Here is a 17,369-nt window from a genome sequence, read left to right as displayed (position 1 = left end):
ACTTCCCTCACTTCCTTCTATGCTGTCTATTAGTCAGAAAGGGAAATGAGGGAACTTATCTGCCAAGGATAAGAATCGCTACTTATTTTCAGTTATTTTTATACCCATTCGAACCCTTGAAGGTGACTTTAATCGTTATTGTCATTTAATTATTATTGCACCTAACATACACACACAAACATACACACAGACAGATGCAAACAAACACATATGTATACACACACACCTACTGAGAGAGAGAGAGAGAGAGAGGGAGAGAGAGAGAGAGAGAGAGATTCAGTTTAAGGAATTTTGGCTCACATAATTGTGGAGGCTAGCAAGTGTAAAATCTGCAGGGCATTCCTGCAGTCTGAAGATGCAGGGAAGAGTTGATATTGCAGCTCCGGTTCAAAGACAATCTGGAAGCAGAAGTCCTTCTTTGCGAGGAGACCTTAGTCTTTTCTCAGAAGGCTTCAACTGACTGGATGATGCCTACCCATATTATGGAGAGTAATCTGCTTTAATGAAAGTCTACTAACTTAAATATTAATTACATTTAAAAAATACCTTCCCAGCAACATCTAGACTAGTGTTTGACCAAAACCTGGGTACCATGTACTAGCCAACTTGACACATAATCTTAACTATCAAACTCTGCAGTAGACAGTAATCTCATTTCAAGGTAAGCTCAACCCAGATATTGCACACTCCTGTATACCAGGCAGCCCTGTGATCTTTGCTACCAAAGGTAAATATGAAGATATTTCTTGGAATATAAAAGGGCCTTATCCATTCATTAAGTTAAATTTTATTAAATATTTTCTCAGTAAAAATTTCTTGAAACAAATGTTAGTGGAAACATAACATATAAAAACCAATGAGATACAGCAAAAGCAGTACTCAGAGGGAAAGTTACAGCTACAAGTGCATACATCAAAAAAGAAGAAAAACATCAAATAAACCGGTTAGTGATGCATTAAAAAAAGAATCAGAAAAGTAAGAGCAAACCAAACCAAAAATTAGTAGAAGAAAAGAAATAATAAAGATCAGATCAGAAACAAATGGAATTGAAATGAAGAAAGTAATACAAAAGATCAAGCAAACATAAAGTTGGATTTTTGGAAAGTTAAACAAATTGACAAACTTTTAGCCAGACTAAGAAAAAAAAAAGAGAGAAGATTCAGATAAATAAAATCAAAGATGAAAAAAGACATTATAATTGATACTGCAGAAATTCAAAAGATCATTAGTGACTACTATGAGCAACTAAATGACTATAAATTGGGAAATTTAGAATAAATGGCAAATTCCTAGATGCATACAACCTACCAAGATTGAACAAGAAAGAAATCCAATACCTGAACAGACCAATAATAAACAACAAGATCAAAGCAATTATTAAAAACCTCCCAGTAAAGAAAATCCTGGGACTCATGGCTTTACTTCTGAATTCTACCATATATTTAAAGAAGACCTAATACCAATCCTACTCAAACTATTCTGAACAAGAGAGGAGGAGGAAATACTTTCAAACTTATTCTATGTGGCCAGTATTACCCTAATGCCAAAACCAGACAAAGACGCATCAAAACAAAACAAAACAAAAACCTACAGGCCAATATCTCTGATGACTATTGATGGAAAAATCCTCAACAAAATCTTAGCAAATCAAATTCAACAATACATTAAAAAGAACATTCATCATGACTAAGTGGGATTTATTCCTGGGACAGAAAGATGATTCAACATATGCAAATCACTCAATATGATACATCATAACAAGAAAATAAAAGATAAAAGCCATATGATCATTTTAATTGATGCTGAAAGAAGCGTTTGATAAAGTTCGAAATCCCTTCATGATAAAAACCCTCAGAAAACTTGAGATAGAAGGAATATGCCTTAACACAGTAAAGGTGATATATGACAGACCCACAGCTAGTATCATATTGAATGGGGAAAAACTGAAAGCCTTTCCCCTAAGACTTGGAAAACAACAAGGTTGCCCACTGTCACCACTGTTATTCAACATAGTATTAGAAGTCCTACCTAGAGCAATCCGACAAGAGAAAGAAACACAGGACATCCAAATTGGAAAGGGAGAAGTCAAATTATCCATGTTTACAGATGATATAATCTTATATTTAGGAAAACCTAGATTCCCCCAGAAAACAATTAGAACTGATAAAGATTCAGTAAAGATGCAGGATACAAAATCAACATACAAAATTTAGTAGCATTTTTACATACTGACAGTGAACAATCTGAAAAATAAATTTAAAAAGTAATCCCATTTACAATAACCACACAACAAATTAAATACTTAGGAATTAACATAACCAAGGAAGTGAAAGATCTCCATAAAGAAAACTATAAAATATTGATGAAAGAAATTAAAGAGGACACCAAAAAAACTGAAAAATATTCAATGTTAATGGATGGAAGGAATCAATATTGTTAAAATGTCCATACTACTCAAAGAAATCCACAGATTCAATGAAATCCCTATCAAAATACCAATGACATTCTTTACAGAAATAGAAAAAAGATCCAAAAATTTGTATGGAACCACAAAAGACCCAGAAAAGCTAAAGCTATCCTAAGCAAAAAGAACAAAACTGGAAGAATCACATTACCTGACTTCAAATTATGCTACAGGGCTATAGTCACCAAAACAGCATGGTACTGGCATAAAAAACAGAAACATAGACTCATGGAACAGAAGAGAGAACCCACACACCTATACTGAACTCATTTTCAACAAAGTTGCCAAAAACATCCATTGGAGAAAAAAGACAGTCTCTTCAAAAAATGGTACTGGGAAAACTGGATATCCATATGCAGAAGAACAACACTAGATCCCTGTCTCTCATCAAGTATAAAAATCAAATCAAAATGAATTAAAGACTTAAATCTAAGACCTCAAACTATGAAACTACTACAAGAAAACACTGGGGAAAATCTTGTGGCCACTGGTCTGAGCGAAAAGTTTCTTGAGCAAGACCCTACAAGCACAGGCAACCAAGGCAAAATAAATGGGCTCACATCCAGTTGAAAAAGCTTCTGCACATCAAAGGATACAATCAATGAAGTAAAGAGACAATTCACAGAATGGGAGAAGATATTTACAAACTACCCATCTGACAAGGGATTAATAACCAGAATATATAAGGAACTCAAACAACTATATAAGAAAAAAATCCAATAACCCAATCAAAAATGGGCAAAAGATTTGAATAGACATTTCTCAAAAGAAAGAACACAAATGGTAAACAGGCATACTAAAATGTGCTCAACATCACTGATCATCAGATAAATGCAAATCAAAACTACAATGAGATATAATCTCACCCCAGTTAAAATGGCTTATATCAAAAAGAGACAATAACAACAGCTAGCAAGGATGTGGAGGAAATGGAAGTCTCATACACTGTGGGTGGGAATGTAAGTTTGTAAAACCACTATGGACAACAGTTTGGATATTCTGTAAAAATCTAAAAATTGAGCTACCATATTCACTGCTGGGTATATACCCAAAAGAAAGGAAATCAATACATTGAAGAGATATCAGCACTCCTATGTTTGTTGCAGGACTGTTTATAATAGCTAAGATTTGGAAGCAACCTAAGTGGCCATCAAAAAAATGAATGGATAAAGAAAATTTGGTATACACACACACACACACACACACGCACACAATGGAGTATTATTCATCCATAAAAAACTGGGATCCTGTCATTTACAACAACGTGGGTGAGACTGGAGATCATTATGTTATGTGAAATAAGCTCAGCACAGAAAGACAAACATGGCATGTTCTCACTTATTTGTGGGATCTAAAAATCAAAACAATTGAACTCACGGACACAGAGAGTAAAAGGATGGTTACCAGAGGCAGGGAAGGGTAGTGGGGGATTGAGGGGTAGATGCGGATGGCTAATGAGTACAAAAGAAATAGAACAAATGAATAAGAAATAGAACAAATGTTGTGCTATAAAATAGCACAACAGGGTAATTGTAGTCAATAATAATTTAATTGTACATTTTTAAAAAACTAAGAGTGTAATTGAATTGTTTGTACCTCAAAGGATAAATGCTTGAGGGGATGGATGCCTCATTCTCCATGACGTCCTTATTTCACATTGCATGCCTGTGGAAACATCTCATGTATTCCATAAATCCCATAAATATATACACCTACCATGCGCTCACACATTTTTTTAAAAATTATAAAAATAAATACATACATACATTCACAAATATTTTCCCAGTGCTAGCTCCTTTGTTAGGTGTTCCCATCCTAAAATTAATTTAGCCATCTCTTATTCACCAGACCACAGGAAGAAATATACAATGCTACGGGATGATTACTTTATAAAGTTTTCCTTATTGTAACAAGAGAACCTGATCAACTTTGGGGGAGTCCGGAGAAGTCTCTTCCAGAAAGTGATACTTAGGGTAAGAAGTGAAAGATGGGTATGTGTTAATTATACTTTGGAGGTAGAGAAAAAAGAAACTCGGGGTTCTAGTAAGGGTAATAGCTTATATATGGGCCTTAAAGCATTAAAAAACGGTAACAGTAAGCTAGCAGGCGATGAGGATGAAGACTGGAAAGAAGAGCCTTTCCCACCATTCCAAACTTAAGAAAATTACAGGGAACTCTGGTCCTAGAGAATGAACACCATCTTTCTTGGCATACAAGTTAATTAGTTCGCAATTTGAAAATAAATTATTTCCTATATCTAAAAAACTATGAATATGAGTTTTGACATATTTCTTCATTAAACTGATAGGAAATTATATCCTCAAAATCCATAAAAATGAATACAATTACCAAAGGAAAAAGAACTTGTGCTGATTATAGCAGATATGATGGATTGGAGCTCACTGTCTATTATAGCTTCCTAATATGAATTCCTGTGCTGTCAATTTTGAAGGGCTAAAATCTACATTTTGCAGACTTCCCTGTCAGTAGGGTTCCGGATGTGATTTAGTTTCAGCTTATTAGACACTGTTATACAAGATTTGAAAGAGAGATGTTTTTTCTGCAATAAAGATGGCCATGAAAGCATTTTGTCCTTTGAGGGATCATTCCACTACTGATGCTTATGAAAAGATTTAGCATGAGGCTTCAGTTTTTTGGCTCTAGCAGCTGCTACACAGTTTTGAACCAATATTCTACATGGTAACTTCCTGTTCTCTAACTTGCAGGAAAGGGGATTATCATCAGTTAGCTTATACTACATAGTACTTAGTAGCTTAAAACAATCAACATTTATAGTTTCACAAGGTTATGTGGCTTGGCTCGGTGGTTCTGATCCCCAGGATGTTCTGCTAGGGCTGGATGGTCATATATGTAGGTCCAAGGCTGGTATGGCTGGAATTGTTCAGTGTAGCTGGGATTGTTCTAAATGTGGGGCCTCTCTCCTGTGGTCTCTTATTTTCCAGAACACTAGCCCTAGTCGCACACATTTTTCAGTGTACCAGTGGCCAAAGTATATCACATGATATAGTTAATTGAAAACATGGCAAGAAAATTTTACAGCTCCGTTTCACTGACTCTTGAATCTGGGCTGGCCTTGTTATAATAGTTATTTTGACAAATAGAATATGGCAAAAATAACAACATTCAGCTTGGGATCCTAGGTATAAAAAAACCTTGGAGTCTCAGCAATTTCTGTTTTCCTGGAAGAAAGTTAGTTATGAAATTTTGTTCTTATGAATGAACTATTTATTATACTGATGTAAATATATATCTGAAACACATATTAATTCTAAAAATTGTTTGACTTTCTCAGGTTCTACGGATATAAATTCAGACTGGAATCATTCCTAAAATTTCTTTCAAGATTATAATATTAGGTTAAAGAGAAGACACAGAACTATAGACACTAAGCAGGAGAAGACCTATGAATTAGCATTTTAGCATGCACATCCAGGTTTAGTAGAACTGTGAAACCACCAGGTAGCTTTGATGGTTTTGCTTAAATCTGTAATATTAAATTTCTAGCTGAATTGCACTATGAGCAAATAATCACTTGTAAATCTTACAAGTTCCTTCCTTTTAAGTAATGGGAGTGTTTCTAATCATTCTACAATTATGATTATAAGTTGAACTTAGCCAATGATACCAGTTTTATCCTTATATTTTATAAAAGTTACATTACATTTTCCCCTAAAGTTTAAAAAAGTACCAGCTCTATATTCTATATATAATATAATTCTCTATATTCTGGCATGGTTTATAATGCAGTTTGACTATACAGTAATCCATTACAACTACTGAATGACAACTACAATTTTCCAAGTAGTATTATTAATACTAAGAATAGTGGGTCAACTTCATATTTGTAGAGAACTAAAAATAACCACATTAATTTGGATATGATACTTTTTTTTCAGAGAGTACAAAACACTTTCCTTTAAATTATCCCATTATCTCAATCATTGGCCACTAAAATTCCATGTATTTCTTATCAAGGTCATTTATCATTTCTTTTTTTAGGGTAAGTCATCCAACTACATTTATTAAATTCAAAATAAGTTCTAGTTATGACATTAATACGTTTTCAAAAATTATTCTAAGAAGAAATAAAAATAGTTAATGACAAAAATGAGACTATAAGGTAGAATTTTAATTTGCTACTTTATTTATAATTCTTAATTTCAGAGAAATTAAGAATAAAATTTTTCTCAAAATATCTTGATAGACTTTACAACGAGCATTTACAAAAACCACAATGTTATTCTCTGGGACCTATGACTAACTTGCGTGTCAACAGAACAGAAGAAAGCATTTCTTCTGAGGGGACTAGGACAATTACAGGTATCCATCAAAAAGGGTAATGATAGGGACAAGTGGATTGAAAAAGGACCCATTTGTTCAACTCTCTTCTAAATGGGAACAGTCACATGAATAGACAACTTTAATGGTGGAAGAGAACATAGAGATATAGGTTAAGAGCCAAAATCTCAAATTCCTTCCGTGGTCACACACCTAGCATAAATGTATGAAGTGGCTACATATGAGCTAATTCTGAGTGGCAGAGACTGAAGGAACTAGTGACACCATGCCCTGACTGAAAGCATTTCAGTTTCAAACATGCCTTAAACACTGAGCTAATACATCAAAATGTTTCTTCAGGTAGACTCAGGTCTGCTAGTTTGTGATTCGAGATCTTGTCTATGAGATATTTATTAATGAAGAACATGACACTCAAAGAAAGGAAGTGTCTCGCCTAAGGTCAGAGGTAAATAAATCCCATGAATATATTCCAACTGGAATGCACACCAAAATAGTTAAATGTCACTATATAAAACCAAATATTATGTTTATTTATCATTTGATGTTAGATAAACTTCTAAGAGATCATACTGCACTGCTAATCTTGGGATTACAAAAATTAGACACTAATATAGGATGTTTATGTGATATACATTTATATTACTATAGTATTTAACATAAGAGCTCTGTACATGAATACAAAGGTATTAACTTATAATCCAAATCATAAGTATAAATTATTGGAAATATTTTATTTCCCTAATTAGTATATTCAGAATAAAGTATTTATAGAGTTATTAATTTGAAGAATTTAAAGAGATATCCAAGCAAAAACATATTTAATATTAGAAAAATTAAGCCCCAATTAGCAATGATGATGTTCATGATAGTTTAACATTATCGTGTAACTATCATGGTATGTGGTACTTGTCTAAACACTTTGCATATGTTGGTCAGCTCCACTAAACCCCAACAGAGCTCTGTGCAATAGGCACTGTTATTGTTGTTGTTGTTTTCCTCCAGAGATATTCAAGTTATACCAAAATACCTAAGGTCCGATAATGTTAATTTAGATAAAATTATTTTGAGGAATATATTTTGGACTCCAATTAAATACTTCAAAGAACTAGCATCTTTTTTATCTTTTCTTCCAACACTTGAAACCCAATTGGCACAACAAAACAAATATAAAGAGAAAGAAAAACTATCCATTTACAGCAAAGAAATGAAAATACCATGACCCCAAAACACAAACTACAGAAACTACAAAATACCAAGACTATACTTTCAGGGATCATTTCTATAGTTTGTTACTAGAGAAGTTTCTCTGAACGTGTAGAGCACCGAGAACCTACAAAATACCATGAAATGAGAAGTGATGATAAAGAGTGGTCCTTCACTCTTCACCTTTCAAGAAGGACAGCATTCCCTAAAGTATCTTGGCCAGTAAAGAAGGCTGAAGGTGAAGCCTGGTGAAGGTGGGAGGGGAGAGATCTCGTGACTTAAAGAATTGAATCCAATTACATACACGGTACATGAACACCAAAAACTGAGAGATGAGCTCCCACCCAAAGATTGAGTAAGAATGTGTATAAGACTAAACTCTGATGGAAGCTGCTGCAGTCCACTCACTGTCAGCCACACTCTCCTTGTGCTCACTTCCCTCCAAAAGCCCCCTTCACCCTCCCTTATGCAATATTTCAGACAAATATTTGGAGGCAGTAAAGTACAGTGGTGAAGGCTCTGGAGACAGCCTGGGTTCAAATCATCATTCTACCACTGTGAATCCCTGGGCACGCTTAACTCTCTGCACAACTTTCTTATATAGGCCAGAAGAGCATAAAAATAGTAGGATTCAGAGGTATCTGTCTTAGTCAGTTTGGGCAGGTGTAACAGAGCACAATAGCCTTGGTGGCTGATAAACAAAGGAAATGTATTTCTCATAGTTCTGGGAGCCAGAAGTCTGAGATCAGGTTGTCAGCATAGTCAGGTTCTGGTGAGGACCCTCTTCCATGTTCTTAGCCATTGACTTCTTTATGACTCACATGGCAGAAAGAGAACTTGCGAGTTCTTTGACCTCTTCTTGTAAGGGCAATAATCTCATTCACGAAAGTTCCATTCTCATGAACTAATTGTGACCCAAAGTCCCCAGCTCCAAATATCATCACATTAGAATTAGGATTTCAACATATGAATTTGAAGGATGGCAAAAACATTCAATCTATAACAATATTTTATCCTAAATATAATATCAAACACATCTCAAACATTTTCATACTACTAAAAAAAAATCGGTATTTGAGAATGAGGGTACATCAGCTTTCAGTAATGATGTTACCATAAAAAATGTGCTTAAAATTATTTATTACATTCTAAAAATGTAGGATGCTATGAGAAATAAAAGTAAATTAAGACAAATGAGAACACTTATCATTTTAAAAAGGACAAATATCATTCAGCATATTCGACTCATTTTAAAATATTCCTTTTATCCCATGAATGAAATTTCTGTATTCAATTTTGCTGATGGTGACTTTCCTATTGACTCTCATGCTTTTAGTGAAAATTAAATTGCACAAAAATACCACACTGCAGATGTTTTAGTTGGGCTACTTGTAATTTATAGATAATGTAACTCTAAAGATCACAATGTGTAGCATGCTAAAATACTTGAATCATATTTGACTTTCACATATTTAATAACGAAGTTTCTAGATGAAGAAGAAACAGTAGAAAGCCAAATGCTCTCTTCGGCTTTTCATATTTAAGTCATGATGAAATCAAGGCAACTTGCTCATTGATAGTTGTAGAATTTCTGCCACTTTAAAATTATTTCTATTCAAAGCTTCAAAAGTTTCTATTCATGGCTTCTAAGGAATGAAGGCAAAAATTGAAGCAGGCAATTCTTTAAAGCAAAATGTTTCTTTCATATTAACCCTGAAGTTCTACAATGCATTGCCTTCTATGGGCAAAACACACATGGATAGTAATGGCAGATCTAAGCAAATATACACAATTTAAAAAGGTACAAAATTGGTTGCATAAATTCAAATGTATATTTTTATCCTATTAATCACAAGTTTAAACTCCAAAAATAATTAATAAAATATAAATATTTTTCAAGTACTAGAATATAATTTGGTATTTTACATGATTTATTATGCAAATTTAGTAAATCATGCATTTTTAAAATCTAAATGAAAGCCTGATTCAAAAATCAGGAAACACTTCCAACAACTTTTCAAAATGGGTCTAATGGAGCAGAGTACTAAAAATTCTATGATGAACACAAACTATAATTTATTGTTTACAAATGCAATGAAACTTCTTACTCAAAATGTAGTCTTCTTTGTATTTATTTATGAAACTTTAGGAAAATGAATTGAAATAACAGAGGTAAGTCAAAATAAAATAAAAGTTGTTTAAATGTTTATCTTATGTATTTCAATTTACTTTTCCATATAATATTGTTGAAAGCTGACTTCCATATAACATTGTTGAAAGCTGACGTAATGGGTTTACTAGAAAGTTATTATCTATTTAACCAAAAAGTTTATATAATATCAGAAAAAAACTTATACTATATAATATAAATAATAGCAATTCTGGAAACCTTGGGAGTTAATTTTTTTTGTCTTCCCATTTTCCTCAGAAGTGAGTAGTTCTAAAATAGTGGTTTTGTAGTTAATTTGTCAAATAGAGTCAATAAAGAAAGGCACTAAATACTATTATCATGATTCTCTGGGGATAACATTAACATATATGCATAATTGATTTTTAAAGCTACAAATAATATTTTTATAGATGATACATTGTGTTCTAAAGTTTCTATAGCAGATGAATTTTATATTCTAATACTGTTTTGAGATATACTCATTTATCACTTTTGTGTACGGACACTAGAATACAACTTTTATCTTTAACTCAGACTCCTAAAGCAATTGTTTAACAGATATTGAAAGAAATTTTTTTATAATTTTTAATACAACTTCTAAAACGCATGACCTGTGACCACAGCTTTAATTATTCACCAAATATTCCTTACTTAAGCCTCAGAATTCTGATTTTTCTTTTCAATATTTGACTACTCTGGAATAATACCCAAAATCTCACCCGATCCTGGGAACTTCACTTAAATTCTCTCTTTATCTTAGATTATTTTTCTTATTGATAATGTAAAATAAATTTACCTCTTGAAAATTAACTTAGACTCCCCTCTCCAATGGTTTCATATTTTCCCCAAAATTAGTAAGCACTAAAATTACATGAAAAGGACCATTCTAAGCTGCTCAGATTTGTTAATTTGTTATGTGGTAAATCCATAGCCATTAAGTGACAGAGCTATAATATCAAACTCTATTTGTTTTTACACAGGACATTGCCAATTTAATTATCTGCCAAAACCTCACACTCATCATTTCTGCACCATACTTGGCTCAAGTTGAACCAGCTCCCCTTTGCAAATTCCTGACTTGTGCCAATATCACAATCATCAAAAGTGAAGCCTTTTATTTCCTTCTGGTACTTTGTTTAAAAAATTTATGACCCCTTGCCACTTTAAATGTCTCAAACTGATCACACTGCTTTTCATCGTTTTTCAATTACTTCTGTTGTAATCAATTTATTTTTGGATTACTGCAGAAGCCTCATCGTGGTCCCATTAAGGCATCTGGTTCCCTATTCCCCTTCCCAGATAGTCTAATTTTGCTAGCTTAAATTTCACGCAACCTCTACCTCCTTCATGATAACTATTTGCCTGTCTCCCTCCACCCTGATCACAAATTCCTTCTGAAGTTCCCCCACTACCATTAGATTAAAATCAAAAGCGCCTAGCCTGTATTTATTTATTTAGCTTTATTTAAAGCTGTTTCTTTCACTCAAATTATATTCCTGCCAATCTAAATCCAAATAGCCATAGGCCATAACTATATATATATATATGTATACACATATTTTTATATATAGATATATACATATATATGTATTTTTTTGGCCACCTATAATGTTTGTTTCTTCCCAATAATGGCAAAAATCTTAAATAATCTTCTCATTTTGGGTATTTATTAAATATATTCCCTATTTATATTCAGTGGCTCTGACTTGAAGGCTAATAATATAATATACAAATAAATCCTGTTTGCCATTACTATCTCATGTAATACTATACCTAGAGGCACTTCTTGAAAAATTAAGGTCCAAAAAACATTTTTTTGTATATAAAATCATTGAACTCATAGTATACTACTTCACTGTGGTGCTTTATATATGTTAGTAATTATATACTTATAAATAAATACATACAAATACATAATTTTTGCAAAATGATTTTAGACTAAGAAGAAGGAAAACACTAAGAATCATGATTTTCTGACAGCCATTTATCCAGCTTATTTCATATAAATTGTGTACATGCCTGCCATCCACAACTATTGTAACATAGCATGAGTTAAATTAACGTTTTGCTGAAGACAAGAAACTTATGGCAAAACTCAATCCTATTTGTTGATAAGATCTTAAAAATTGGAATTACTGTGTAAGAGTAATTATAAAACAACATCCCTTGCTATGTAATTGAAGCATTTAGCTAGAGATGAGACATTTTAAAAGAAGTCCATCATGGTTTACTTTACAAGTGTTTCAATCTTATCTTTATCGTCATTCCATTACATAAGCCTACAATATACCTAGAAATTTGGATATATGGAAGTAAAATTTTAAAAGGATGGAATATCAATTTGAGTGGCTCTGAATGATTTGTACCTTGAAAGGAGAATTCACATCATTAACTTCTGGTATGGCCTACACATGGTAATTGTATGTATAATGATTATTCATTTTTAAAATTAAATTAGAAAAGTAACTTTTTCCCTGCGATCTGAGAATGCAGGCTCATTTAACACCTTCCATTGAAAGTATCCCAAAGTATCAACATACTAAATGAAAAAAAAGGAAGTGATACATAAAAAAGATTCACTAAAAAAGGTAAAAACACATAATATTAAAATATATTTTCATACTGTACTTATTATATAAAATATATTATAAAATATATAATCTAAAAAATATATTAAACATCTGAAAAGTTGTGAGCCTAGTCTTTATCTAGTCAACTCAACATTAATTTCTGCTGAATATGACATCGGCTATTACTATAATATTGTTTATTGCCTAAAATGTGCTTATACGAATTTCAAGGACATTCTATCATAATTATCTGTATTAACTTCAAGAACCAGCTTTCTTTGTCACATTTATATTAAATTGAAGTATGGTTTTAATCAGTGATATTCATATTATGCATATAAATTTCAGCTATTCTACAGTAAAGGATTCTCAATTTGTTTTTCAAGGAAAATCACTATGGCAAAAGAAAGCAAGAATTAATAGTAGTTAATCCTTCCTAGCAGTTGTGTGTGCATGGAGGATCAGTGTAAAAGATGGTTACTGCTGTGTTAAGTTTCATTACTCCAGCTGTTAACCAGATGTTCAAAACAAGTAAATTGCCCTAGAATGGTTTTCTAAATTCTTCTTCTTAATCTGTTAAATTATGCAAATGCTAGAATATTTTTAATCGTGTACCTAAAGTCCTTTCACATAATTCGCATGATATAAGAATTCTGGAGTAATTTAAATACAACTTTTAAAAAGATAACATATAAAAATAATTCATATTAGAGATGACAGGATATATATTAGTGTTGTAATATAAATGTAATAGTTACAAATTACATTAAAAAATCAATAAAAGTCATTCTAAATATATTTATGGGGAAATATGTTTTCTTCGCATATATAAATATGAAATAAATTCAAGAAAACAAAATAAATAAGAAAAAAAGGAAACTTTAAATCATCTTATGTACTTTACAGATAATTAATTTTGTTATATTTTCTCCTTCCTATTTTTTTACTGACAATGACCTACATAAGTTCTCTGAATTGTCTTTTTTTTTTAGAAAAAATGAAGTAGCTGTTTTTTATCAAGAAAAATAATTTTGTTTTGATTAGTTCCTCTGAGGAAACTGTCACATCCCCAAAACATTGAATCACTTATCATTAAAAAAAATTGCATCAGCTTGATTTTCAGTAATTGAGTGTTACCACAATTAAGAAAATACCACAAAAAAATTATTTTAGTTAGAATGGATCAGGATTTATTTTTTTCTAATAGGATATTTATTTTTGGTTCTCAGGTAAATAAAAGTTGAGAGTTACAAAAGAACTTATGAAAATTATTTTAAAGACAAAAATTAAATAAAATATTCTCTAAGCCAGGGAATGAACTTTTCACCTCTCTTTCTTTTATAGGTATCCTGTATCTTCTGGTACTAGAGATGCTTAATCTAACTATAAATTATTTTTGTCTAATAGAAATGACATCTTACCAACTTAAAATCATTAAAAGATAATTGTAATTCTAGTTTTATTTTGATCTTCTATAATCATAATTACAGAAAAGATTAAGCAGCTCGTTGTGTTAATATGGTGCTAAGTAAAGTTCAAGGTAATTAAACAGCAAAGCCTTTACCATCTATGCCCCTGTAACCTAAGACATTTAAATTTTTCTAAAACAAAATGTTAAACATAGGCTAAACTTACATCTAAATAAATATGTATACTAATTTGAAATGTAGCAATCCAAAAAACTTTGTATTAGTGAGTAAAAAGTAAACTTTGCATGTCTCACAGCAGGTCGAAATCAATACTCCATTTTTTATCACTTGGAGGTTTCCTGGGAGAGATGAGATTGCAGAATTCTTTGAGCGATGGGCTTGGTTAAAGAAGAAAGTCCTTTTATTAGTGAGGATACATGCAGGCTATAGCTTGGAAAACACTAGGTGGAAGAAATATTACCAGACAGAGGCCACTAAGCATATCTGGAGATGTACTTTGCAGGATTTAAAATACATATATTTTTCTATTTGAAACCATCCTATAGTTACAAAACATGGGATAAGCTAAGTTCTTTTTGAGTTTTTAACTAATATTGTGTTATATGTATCTTTACAGAGTGGTGTTATAGTGTAAGGGCTCAGAGAATGAACTTGAATTCAGCTCTGCCTCTTCTCAATGTGATACTATGCAAGTCACTTAACTTTTCTGTGTCTCAGTCTTTTCATCCAGAAAACAAAAGTAATAATAATAGCTATCTCATGGGGCTCTTAGGAAGAATGAATGAGTAAATATTTAAAATTTTATCTGACACACAGGAATAATTCATTAGTATTGTGATTATGAAATACACAAATAAATAAATACAAAGTATGGGCTTAGTAGTCTGTTGTTTGTTCCATTTGAATTCTCAAAATATCTACTACAGATGGTAAATTTCCATTAACAGATTACTAAAATAGCCATTTCCCATAGATGCCAGGTTAACAGAAAAGTTTATACATTTGGGGTTAAGTTGTGCAATGCCAGTTGTGTTTAATTAACCAAATACAAAATTAATCAAAATAAATATATTAGGCTGATATTACCTGAATTAAGCAAAGATCTATAAAAATTTGCATATAGTTTCACCTATTAATTTTGCTACACTTGTTCAAAGGCACAAAACTGAGTGTTTTTAAAAGTGTTTACAAAGTCTAAGGTTTGATAAAACTCTTTACAAGTTGAGTAAGTATTTTAAGTAGAAAGTAATAGGAAAATGTTTAGTTTATCTACTAAATTTGCTGAGTAATCCCATCAGAACAAAACCATGGCCAGCTGCTTGATCACATTTGTCCTCTGAAATAGTCCCACCTATCACCTGCAGAGGAGGACAGACACCAATCTGTAGTCTTTTCAAGACTGATTCAAAAACACAGCATAAAATTTTGAAGCTCTATTAACACGTTTCCATATTTTCGTCTGTTTAAAAATTTTTACTGATGTAAAATTTACCTCATTTGCATTCTTTAAAGACTAATACATTTAATTCTTAATTACATAACATGGCACTGAGACCTAGGCTTATTTATATATAGCCTTTGCCCCCCACAGAAAACAAATAGTTCTGTAAAACTACAGTATCTCCCAGACCATTTTTGTTTTTAGCACTTGGGGAAATTTTTTGATAAATCTTCATTTGTACTCATTTTCCTTTAATGCTAATTATTGACTTTCCCAGGAAACACAAGGACAGAAAGGATGTGTTTATTTTCAGGCTGCTTGTCTGACTGATGTAAGAGTGGAAGCCTGTTATAAAGTAACTCATTATATTTCTGATCTTCATCTACAGATGAGTAAAACTGGAATTGAATAAAATTGAAGTCATTATACTTCATTTTCTATGGGCAGTCTAAAACAACGTTTTAGATTACTTTAAAAACCTGAATTAAGAGAACTTCCCACTTCTGCATTATTTGTGCATTAATCTGAATATTGCTTTTTGTACAGACTATATTAAGAAAGAATAGATATGATTTCCATTTTGCAGATGCAGAAAATATGGTTCATATTTTCTATGAACCAAACTATGAAGCAAACTGCCAAAGGTCATACTAATGGAAAGCAGGGTTGGGAGTGGAACTCTGAAATATGTGAATATGAAGCCGAAACTCATTGCTTCCATTGATATAGAAAGTAAAAAGAAAAACCAAAGAAATAAATGTTTTCCTAACAGAATATCAGAGTCTTAATTTAAAATGTCAAACCCAGCAAATCTATCCAACAATTTGTGATATTTATCATCAAAGGACTGGACCATTATTTCACATACATATAGGCCAATGAACTAAACTAATAAATGTGAACAAATTTACAGTTTATGTTGGCAATAATAATATTTACAACAACATTTTTGCATGCTGGTTTTCATTTTTCTAAATAGATTTCATGTATATTATACTTTCCATATAATCCAGTGTGTTACAGATGATTATTTTGATCTTCATAACTGAGCAAACTGAAGTTCTAAGAGATTATGTGACTTGCCTGAATTTGCTAACACAGTAATGTCAAAATCTCCTCCAGAAGGTGGTTTTCTAATCCAAATTCTCTCCTAAATACAAAGGACTACAGACAGTTAAAAGTCTAACGTCACATTTCTAATTCTCTTGTTTGTAATATCTAAAAGTAAAAGTTTCATAAAATTGAAAATAAAACAATATGATCTTTTAAAAAATAGAATATGGATTTATATTTTATTGCTAGTTTCCTACATTAAGCCTAAGAATAAATGTTAAAAATGGAGGCAGCAAGCAAGATATTTTTCAATTGACTCTGCTCAGGAGGAAAAAGGCATTCAATACAGGCCAAGACATAAATTATACTTTGGTTACTTTTAACATGCATACCAATCCTTAGGAAAAAATCAGAATAGAGATTTTTAAGTTGATTTTACCAATTAAAGTAAATATATTTAAACTTCAATATGACTGAGAAAGGACTAGTCCAAAGGAACATTCATATTTATAGAAAAATACTCAGAAGAAGTTACTTAGGTGGCCAAAATATACTTGCCTTTTCTTGGTTGGTATATCCTGGTCTTCAGGAAACCATCATTTGGGGCAATCACCCTTTGTCAAACAATCTCTAAATAAAACTGACTAGTCCATTTCAAAAGGAAAAAGTGGTGATACTGTAAACAGTGGTTGATATTTGAAATGAGGACTAAAGGAGA

General features: G+C 31.9%; 1 protein-coding gene and 1 pseudogene across 4 annotated transcripts in view; one reads left to right on the top strand and one right to left on the bottom strand.

The window, feature by feature from the left end:
- Positions 1 to 17,369, bottom strand: part of ADGRB3 (adhesion G protein-coupled receptor B3) — a 753,008-nt gene that overhangs the window by 715,872 nt on the left and 19,767 nt on the right. The gene's annotated exons all lie outside the window — the stretch shown is intronic.
- On the top strand, positions 8,039 to 8,156 carry LOC112209547 (small nucleolar RNA U3; annotated as a pseudogene).

The sequence above is a fragment of the Pan troglodytes genome, chromosome 5, assembly GCF_028858775.2.
Source record: "Pan troglodytes isolate AG18354 chromosome 5, NHGRI_mPanTro3-v2.0_pri, whole genome shotgun sequence".
NCBI lineage: Eukaryota > Metazoa > Chordata > Mammalia > Primates > Hominidae > Pan > Pan troglodytes.
Note: the sequence above shows the minus strand (reverse complement) of the source record. Positions and strands in the feature narration are given on the sequence as shown.